Below are 10,427 nucleotides of genomic sequence, written 5' to 3' on the forward strand. Positions count from 1 at the left end.
ATGTGTACTTGTACTGCTTGATGCACTTTAACTGGGATTATCACTGAAAAAGTGTGGCAGCATCACGGAAATCTTCGGGGACCCCTGAGGAATGGGGCCGCCTCCCACAGATTCTGCAAGAACCAAGCAGCCATGGGGTGCTTCTAGAAGCATCCTTTTGGGACCTGAGCACAGAGGTGATTCTGAGAGAACACAGGACCTTTCACTCAAACCCCAGCCTCAAACCTTCCTTGGTTCTGGGAAGTATTGGGAGCATAGAAAGAGAGAAAATCAAATAGGAAGGAGTGTAGAAAGGAAGAGAAGGAAATAAAATGTTTCCTTTATTCTCATTCCCACTACATTTGTGGAGAAATGAATCCAGGTGGTCTGAACAGGTATGAGAGGCTAAGGGATTTAATGTGAGGATTTACCAGAGGATTGTGGGAAATCTACCAAATAAGCACATGAGGGGCCTCCTTGTGGCTGTCACAATGAAAGGTTTGAATGAGTGGTCATCTGGATGCACAAAACACAAGTAAAGACAACAAGCCAGTAACAGAGAGCTTCCTTTGGGATTGTCTGTGAGAGAGGACACTATGTGAAGAAAACAAGCTTTGTTCTCAATGCTTTGGGAGAAGAGCAAGGCCAGAGACAGAATGAATTTTCCTCAGGGCCATGTTGCAAGAGTCCCTGCTCAGAGTGGAGAGGCATCTTCAGAGCAAGGAAGGAGCTTGTGATCCCAGAGCAGGTGTTGGTCTCACTTTCCCACAAACTTGCACCACTGTGGATAGTGCCACAGCCCATGTGATGAACAACAGTACTAATCAGCCCCATCCTCCAATGGCAGCCCAGGCCTGGGCAGTGTAGCTGTTTTTCCACATTTTTGGCAAGAGAATAAATAAGGGATCAATGATGGCCATTTTGGGATTTTATTAACCAGCAGTATAGGGCCATGCCTGGCCATTCTTTGTACCAGGAGACATGATCATAACCACTAAAATCAATGCCGTGTCTACCACAGGTGGAGGAGACTGACTGTCCCAGAGCCCTGGACACTGAGTGAGGCTGAGTCAGGGCGGACTGGACCCAGGACCCTGAAAACAGCAAAAACACTCACTGGTGGGTGCAGTGCTGGATACCTGGTGAGCCTGAAGAGGAGGCAAAGAATCAGGCCAAGGTGAACCCACGGTCCCTTCCACGGAGGCCTCACCTGGGCCCTGAGTGAGGAGGGTGAGCAGGAGCAGAGGCCAGGTCATGGTGGAGCTACACCAAGAATGCTGCCTTCTGACACCCAAAGCCTGAGCCTGGATCCCCACACTTCTCTTATCCTCTCCCCTCCCTCAGAGGAGGGAGGGGTCTCCATGCAAATCTGCTTCCTTCACCTTCCTCACCACATTCCACTCCAAACTGACCTGGAGTCTACTTATGCCTGCAACCCTGGAAAGAAGAGCTTTACCAAGAATGAAGCTCTTGCCCTGGCTGGGTGGCTTAGTGGGTCACAGTATCATCCTGGTATGGCAAGGTTGCCTGTTTATTCCCGTCCAGTGCACATACAGGGATTCACCAATGAGTGCTTATGTAATCAGAACAAAAATTCCATGTTTCTCTCTCTCCTCTCCTCTCTCCCTAAATTCAATCAGTAAATGCTTTTAAAAGAGTCAAACTCTTTAATTTACTCTAAGTAATGTCAGACTGAGCCCAGGAAAGCATGCAGAAATCGAGCCAGTCAGGGGATACCTACCTTTTCTCATGGGGGAGTCCTGGTGTCTCCTGGATAACTATCCCAGGACTTCCCCTTTGTGTGGTGTGGGCAAAGGTAAAGACAGCTTGACTGAATAAAGTTCAGGCTCTCCATTTCCTGGGTGTCAATGGCAGAGCTGGGCACTGCATATTGCCCTCCGCCCCTTACTCCCCTTAGTGAAGGTCGCTCCTCTGCATGGTTCCATCCTCTGTCTTTGCAGTTGTTTTATTCTGAAGCTGAGCCCTTGCATGTATTAGCTCTTTTGAGAGATGATGTATTGTGCACAACAGTTTGGGGACCTCATGGGCTCGCAGGGAAGCAGCACTTCAAACTTCATCCCAGGACAGCATAAAGCCCAGCAAGTACCTTCCCCACATCCAGACTCTTGTGCCCCTAGGGTCCTAAGACTGTACATCCCCCTGGTGGCCCAAGACTGTGAATTCCTCAGGGAAGGCAGCTGAGGGGAATCGGGTGATTCCCCGATTACTTCCTTCCCATCTTCTGTCCCTTCCAGCTCAGTACCAGGTCCCCTGGCCCCTTCAATTTCCCGGTGAGTCCATTGCCCTTTGTCCGTCAGCTTCCCTGTACTGGAAGGTGTCGCCTCCCACACCAGGTGGCCCAGATGCTATTCTCAGGGCTGATTAGCATGTTCTACCATGGACTGGGTACAAGGGTGCTGCTTGTGAGGCAGCTCTTGGCTCAAGGCTGAGGACACATAACCTAAAACCACTGAATAGGAAGTTTGGATGAGAATCATGGTGCCAGGTGAGACAGACTGATTTGTCAAATTGTGAGGAGAAAAGATATTGCACAAAAGAGCAAAGGCTCTGTGGGACTGAGAAGTCCCAGGGGCTTAGAATAGCAGAAGTCAAGGTGAGAGATGGGCTGGTTCCTTGTGGAGATTCCAGGGAGAGTCTGTTTCCTTGCTCCTCCTGTTGCTAGGTTGCCAGCATTCCATGGCTGTAGCTACATGACTCCAATCTCTGCTCTGTGGTCTCATCTCCTGTTTATCTTCTGTCCCCAACTCTGCCTGCACACTTTGGTAATCCACTGTATTAGTCAGGGTTCTTTAGAGCAGCAGGAGGTTATGAGGACTTGGCTGGTGTGATTATAAAGACTGAGAAACCCCAAGATCTGCAAGCTGGGGGCCCAGGAAAGCTGTTGGTCTAATTTGGCCTGAGACTGAGGACCTGAGAACCAAAGGAGCTGATGGTTTAAGATCCAGTGTGAGGACAGACGCCTGTGAAATGAGATGTGATGCCCCAGCCCTGCGGTGATCCATGAGTATAGGGGTGAGTTCAGCCTTTTGTTCTAGTCAGATTCTCAGTGCATTGATGCTGTGCACATAGGGAGGGTGATATCCTTTTAGGGTCCACCACTTCAAATGCTAATCTTCTCTGGAAACTAGCTCAGAGACACTCCCAAAAAGCATGTTTATTTGGACTCTGTGCTGTCCTGTGGGCTGTGAAACCAAGGCACACAATTAACAATCCCAGTCCCCATCCCAAAGCGTTCATCCCATCTGAAAAGTCCCTTTTGCCTTATTAGGTAACATGCCCAGATCCCAGGGATTAATTAACACCAGGATATCTTTGTGGCCTCATTACTCAGGCTCTGTAACCAGCCTTCCAGTCCTGCACAGTGACACACACACACACACACACACACACACACACACACACACACACACACATGCACGCACACACACAAGGCTCGAGAGGCTATTCTCAGGATGTTTTGCACAGTAGAACATGGAGGTGTTCCAGACACAGGAGCTACCCTAAACCAACTTTTAAACAGTCTTTAAATTGCCCTGGCTGTCCTTCTGTTGAAATGCATTTAATATTAATGGAAACCTGAGAGTCTGTTCCCACTGCTTAGGACTGCACACAAAGCAAGGGAAGGATCTAGAAATATCCATCAGTATAACCTTGCTCGCAGTCTAGCTTCTGCAGCCCTCACTAGTGCATCCCATTGAAATATGCCTTACCATAAACCAAAGAGGACATTTTCTTTCTACAATCAAAGACATTTTAGGACGTCACTTATGAATTCCCAAACTGGATCCCACGTGGTTCTTTGTTTAAGGAATTCCTTCCCTCCCATCACGGGCAGGAAGAGGCTTTCCTTGTGGAGCCTGGGTGACATCTGTTGGCACCTCTCAACTTTCTGCCTTTCCTTCCTTGATGTCTAAGGAGGCATCGGGCCCAGCCCCTACCTGGCATTACAGAATTGAAGGACAGGTGATCAGGGTGTGACTCCACCTGAGAGAGGAGAGGCTCCCCCTGGTCCCTGGGAGGCTCTTCTCCAGGAGGGGCAAGGAGATTCCTCAAGTGTGGACTGATGGCTACACTCTTCGTTTGTGAAAATACAGAAGAGAGAAGAGCTGGGTACACAAGACTCCGGAAGCACAGCCCAGGTTTCTTCAGAAGTTCTTCACTAGACTCAACATTCATGACACCTTTGGGTGGATGAATTTCTTCATGCTTTTGTCTAGGCATGTTAGGTGAATGCAGTTAGGAGGAAGTTGCTCACCAGACAAAGCCTCAGGCTATCTTTAGATAGGTGGGGCAAAGGAGCCAATTGGGAAATATTTCAAGATGGAAAGGACACTGTGCCAAGCTTGGTACAAGGGCAGCGGGTAGGGCCTTGTGGAAGTCAGTTCTGTACAGAGCACAGGATTTGTCCCTCCAACTCTCCCCCAGCTCAGTCCTCATGAAATATTGACTGATTGTTGTGTCAAAGGAGACAGAGAGCCTAAAGGAAGTTCTCATCTTTGGTGTCTCTTGTGGTACGCTTCTTTTTCAAGGGGCCACCAAACTGGAGTAGGTTCCTCGTGTCCATGATGAGAGGTGAGAGGAGTTCAGAGAGAACTCCAGCCATGGAGACATAAATGTCCCTGGACACAGGGAAGCAGGAATTAAGTGAGCAGGGATCCTGGGAGCTCAGGCAGGTTTGCTCTCATTTTCCCCAGTTGCTTGTGGCAGTGTGGTAAGTGCCACAGATGGGTTATAAAACAATGACATCAGCCCCCTTCCAGGCTGGAGCCTAGAGATGGTCACAGAGGCTGGAGTGCCAAACCGGTAGCCAGAGGGATGGTCTGAGATCCCTGAAGTCTACAAACTGACAGGATCCATCAGGAGTTGAGAGGCAGTGCCCCTGCCTTATTGGTGCTAGGCCACTCATTATAACCCACACTCCTCCCCACCCAGTGTCACTGGCTCCTCTAGAGCTTCTGCTTCAGAGACCTGAATGCTGAGGGAGGTTGAGTCATGAAGAGACAGTTCATGAACTTGAAAATGAAGACAAAGGCACAGACAGATTGGCACGTCCAGGACCATGGCTCCAGGTGAGCCTCAATGAAATAACTGGTCACCCAAGAAACAAACTATGCCTGTGCATTGATCAAGGGTGGTGTGGAGCACAGGAGCACAGCCATGCTAGAGGCTCTCAGAGAGCCTCCTGAGCCCAGAGCTGGACAGGGCAGCCTACCCCTGAGGTTATTGGTCTCAGCAGGCTGTCCTGTGTTGGGGGTGGAGGTGGGAAGGTGTTCATGCCTATTCATTCAGAGTCCATCTCTGAGCCTGGGCATCGTCACTGTCACCCCTCACTTCAGACTCCTAAAGGTGCGACCTCAAAGAGTGTCCGGCCTCCTCTGACCTGGCCAAGAGGGTGTGTCTGGTATATATGTTTAAAAATAAATCTGGGAGGGGCTCCCCATGGAGAAAGGGCCCTTGAGCAGAGTTACTCAAGGCAAAGAGCTGAGACCACAGTACCCCATAAGTGTGAGCCAAGGTTTGTTCCAAAGTTCCACAACTGTCTAAACCAGTGTTCTCAACATTCCTAATGCTGCGACCCTTTAATAAATTTCCTCATGTTGTGGTGACCCCCAACCATAAGGTAATTTTCGTTGCTACTTCAAAACTGTAAGTTTGCTACTGTTATGAATCGTGATGTAAATATCTGATATACAGGATATATTTCCATTGTTCCTGACCCAGAGGTTGACAACTGCTGGTTAACAAACATTCATGATAACTGCGAATAATTCACTTTCACATCTATGGGTGCAAATCAAATATTAGTTAGGAGCAGTTTAGGGCGCCCGGAGCCTCACTCCACACCCCACACCCACACCCCACTTGGAGGTTTGGCAGAGCCCAGAGACCTCTGCTCAGCACAAACCTTAGTGAGCCCTGGACTGAGGTTGGGGACACTGGGGCCCAAACAAAGGTTCCCTGCTGAGTCCCTAATTGTGGTTGCAGCTTCCACACCAGCAAACAGAGCTGCAGCATCTACCCTTGCCGTGTCTCCCTTTGACCAGTACTTGCAGCATCTCCCCTGGGACCAGTTTCACCAAGAGCAGCACCTCCCCACCCCTGGAAACAAGGTACCCAGCCTTATAGTACCTGCTGTGCTGCACATAGCAGATGGTCAGGGCCTCCCTGTCCAGTACGGTAGCCACAAACCTCATGTGATGATTAAGCTCTTAAAATATATCCATTGCCCTTGAGGAGCTGAGTTTTTATTTTAATTTAGCTATCAAGGTAACATATACTTTGGTTATTGTTTAGAACACTTTGGGTGTGTGAATGGATCTATTTTATCAAATGTTAGGAAATGCAAATACAGACCCAGCATTCCTGATTTAAAAAGATACAATTTAGCACTCAATCCTTAGTGAGATGGCCTGTGAGAGACATCAAACTAAGAAGACTTTGTGCAAAACATGAAGGTAAAATACCTCATTAATAATTTTGTGGCTGCTTGGTTCTTCTAGACTGGGTGAATAGCCAAATTAACAGACAGAGATTAACAGAACATCAGGGGTTAGTACATGTGCAAGAAGGTTTCACATAGAATTGATGTAGCCATAAAATTACAAACACACTGAGGCAACATTGGGTATATGACATTTTTAAAGTTTTTAAAACAAGTTTTTTATTGATTTCCCACTCCAGAGGAAGGAGTGCGTAAGAGAGGTAGCAACATCAACAATGAGAGAGAATCATTGATCCTCTGCCTCCCACCGGCACCACCCAGCCGATGCAGATGAATTCATTTTCCTACCATGTGCCCTGACAGGAAAATGAATCCTGACGCCTGGCTCATAGGTCCATGCTCAACCACTGAGCCTGGTGGACTGGACTATATACTATGTATTTTGAACAAAGGAGAAAGTGGGGAGATTATTTTTCAGAAGTCAGAATGGGCGATTTGCAGGTAGTTGAGGAAGAACAGAACACACCTGTCAGGAAAGTTAAGAAACCATGAGACGCGGGTTATCTAGCTGACTGACACCAGTCTAAACCCTCTTAGCCAATAGTTAAGAAATAAAGAAAACAAAGATTCTGCCACCCTAAAGCTGCCTTTGGGGATATTGATTTTCAGCTGTTTATTTAGAAGCCCAAGAGTCAGAGAGAACCTTTGGGCAACCCCAACCCGCTATGCCCAAAAGATTCAGAGAGAGAGAGAGAGAGACCTTCCTCAGAAGTTTGTTGCATTTGCCTGATTGGAGTGAAACATGGTAAATAAGAGGGCTTCCGCAGATGTCTATTAGCTAGATATCCCTCCTCCCCTGTGACACCATCAATCAGGAGTGTGGGAGAGGTTCCCAGACATTGTCGGTCCCAGGAGGCAGGGTTATAAATTCTAGTGGCTGCTGTGTCCAGTGCTGGAATTGGTGGCAGTTCAGCTCACCAGCACACCTCCTGAGCCCACAGCTGGACAGGGCAGCGGGTGGGTCCAGGCTGGCTGGGCCCAGGGCCTGGAGAAGAGGTGGAAATGCAGAGGGGGATGACTCAGGTGAACCTGGAAGGGAGGGAGAGGCGTCAGTCCAGGTACCCACATGAACTGTCCTTGGGAAAGGTCACCTGTGTCCTGAGGAGAGAGAGGGCAGTAGAGCCCAGCCATGGGGGAGGCCCCTCAGGGCTCTGCCCACGGACACTCTGACACTTGAAAGGACACTCACCACTGAATCTCTCATCCCCTCTCCAACCAGGTTCACAGGTGAGGAGGGATCTCCATGCAAATTGTTCCTGAGCTCTCAGGATTCTAAGTCCTTTTGTTCCAAGCTTGAGACTTAGCAACCAGGGGAGCAACCAGTGGACAACCTGTCCAAGTAGGACTGGACCAGGACTGGTGGGGCAGCCTACATCTCCTTCCCAAGAAGTTGCTTTGAGGCCGGGCCAAGGTCCTGGAGCTGTGAGAGCGCCGCCTGTCAGTGAGCAGCTGGCCTTCAGCTGAGTGTTCTTCTCCACACACCCAACCTCTCCCCCAACAGTTACTGACATGGTGGGGGGGGGGCTCTATCCTCTTCAAGTCCAGTCTCTGGAAGGCCCGAATCTGGGAGAAGGGATGCCGCCCAGGGATCAAGGTTCCTGCCTTTCCCTCTGGGCTCCTGGATAGCTACGCCAAAAGAATTTTCAAAAGGTGTGGTTCACAGAAATTGGAACACACACTGTGGTGAATGCACTCTGGCCACCCTGAATTCTCTCCAAGACATTTCACATGGACTATTCCTGCAGTGAACTGGGCATCCAGAGGCCATTGCAGGTGCCCGTAAGGAAATCAGGAGCCTGTTGTACAGTGGGTGTCATGGAAGCACAAGTCAGCCCCAAATGCCTTCTTGATTTGCCCTCCCTGCTTTGGATCCCTGTTTATTCTTTCTTGTCGTAGTGTCTTCACCTGAAAACAACAACTGACAGCATTAAAGTTCAAAATGTCCTGACATGAGTCTGACTACAACATCAAAAAGCTATGTTCTCCTTAGTAAGGGCTGTATGTTTTATCTATGTCAAGCATGCTTAGTTTGAGATTGCAGCTTCTATCCCCCTTAGGCTTACTGTAGGTGATTGTAAAAAAAAGTATGTACCCCTTTCACCTCATCTCTATTTTATCCCCTCACAGGACAGGCTAGCAGCGGTGGGCAAACTTTTTGACTCGAGGGCCACAATGGTTTCTTAAACTGGAGCGGAGGGCCAGAACAAACGCATGGATGGAGTGTTTGTGTGAACTAATACATGTTAACACTGCTGCTGGTGATGGAGCGGAGGGGAGTGGGAAAGAACCCTCTGCTCTTTTGGCTCTGAGGGCCGGATAGAACACCTTAAGGGGCCTGATCAGTCTAGCAGGCCGCAGTTTGCCCACCGCTTGCTAGACTCAGCCTCTCTCAGCTGTGCAGGAGTGTGTGTGCGCACACACACTCACACACACTCACCCCCCCCCACACACACACAGCAGCTCCTTCAAAAGCATCCAGCTTCCCTCTCTTCCATCACTGAAGGGTTTTTAAGTCACAAGGGTGATCATTATAATGCAGTGCTGGTTGACTGACACTTTAATGTTTCTAAAATTAAAATAGCAGTTCACCACTAGTCCAGGAGAGGCAATTGTGATAGAGAACCTTGTAAAAAATACAGGAAGATATTTTACAATAACTAGCATTGTCATTGTTAGTGGACATGTGGACTGCTTTAAGAGGTTCATAAATATGAATTGCTGATTTCCCAGGAGAGTGGGGCCCGGGAACTTTAGTCCCTCTTCCTTATGCAGGCTTACTGTCGCCTAGGAATATGGCGAACATTATGAGGCTATGGGTGAAGCAATGGAATAAATGAATGTTATATTCACATTTAATTTTACAAGAATACGGTTGCATTATGTAATCAGTCAGGTGGCCTGCATTTTGCTTTTCATATAACAGATCACGTCATTTTAGTGCATCAACCTCTGCAATGCTGACAAGCAACCAGATCATCATGAACATAGGGTGGACAAACTTCAAATAGATTCCCTTTGAAATTCACCTTCCAGGATGCATCCATTCCCCTCTGTGTCACTCTATGACCCTCCCCTGTGCCCCAGTGTCCCTTGCATTCTCAAATTGGCCAAGCACTTTACTCTCTCAGAAATTGTGCAGTCTGTCCTCATGCCCTGAACAGGATCCTTCCAAGCCCCTGATGGACCCTCCTTGTACAACCCTCAGGCAGGAGTCTTCCTGCCTCTGTAACTTTCCATACCAGCCCCATGGTTTTCTTGACAGAATTACTTACAAAGTGTCATTTGTAGATAATGGTCTTGTTGGGTTTTGCTGTGTGTGTGTGTGTGTGTGTGTGTGTGTGTGTGTGTGTGTGTGTGTGTTTTCTGTTTTCATCCTAAACTCTGTGAGGATAGACTGTGTGTAGCTCTGAGCATGGCATTAGCAGCCACTCCAGGACAAATAGTTGCCAAATGCATCTAGGAGAGAGGGGGGAAGGGCTATTGTGAATCTCTAGTTCCCAGGTGAGTTGTTTCTGTTTCTGTTTTTTATCTGCTCTGCTCTAGGTGACAATCCCAGATCCACTTGGGCTGAGAGCAGTCACCTCATTCCTCCATCTATGTAGCTGGAAACTTTAAACTCTGCTAGTTCATAGGCATGGGGAACGTCTGGAGGAATGGCAGGGTAGGGACCCACAAGAAGCCAGCCTCACCACCCTGCTGTTACGCTCCACCCCCATGACCGCCCCATAGCCTAAGGTGAAGAGATGCAGGGTCACCTGCATGACAGGGACACAGTGTCGTCTGCCCACTCTCCCTCTCAGATAAGGTCTCACAGTTTGTAGAGTCTGAATATTCCCCAAGTCTGAGTGAGGAAGAGCAAGGCAGCACAATGTGTCTGAGGCTGCCTGTCACTACTTGAGCCAAGTTAAGCAGAGACAGGGTTGAG

The sequence above is a fragment of the Myotis daubentonii genome, chromosome Y (genome assembly GCF_963259705.1).
Source record: "Myotis daubentonii chromosome Y, mMyoDau2.1, whole genome shotgun sequence".
Taxonomy (NCBI): Eukaryota; Metazoa; Chordata; class Mammalia; order Chiroptera; family Vespertilionidae; genus Myotis; species Myotis daubentonii.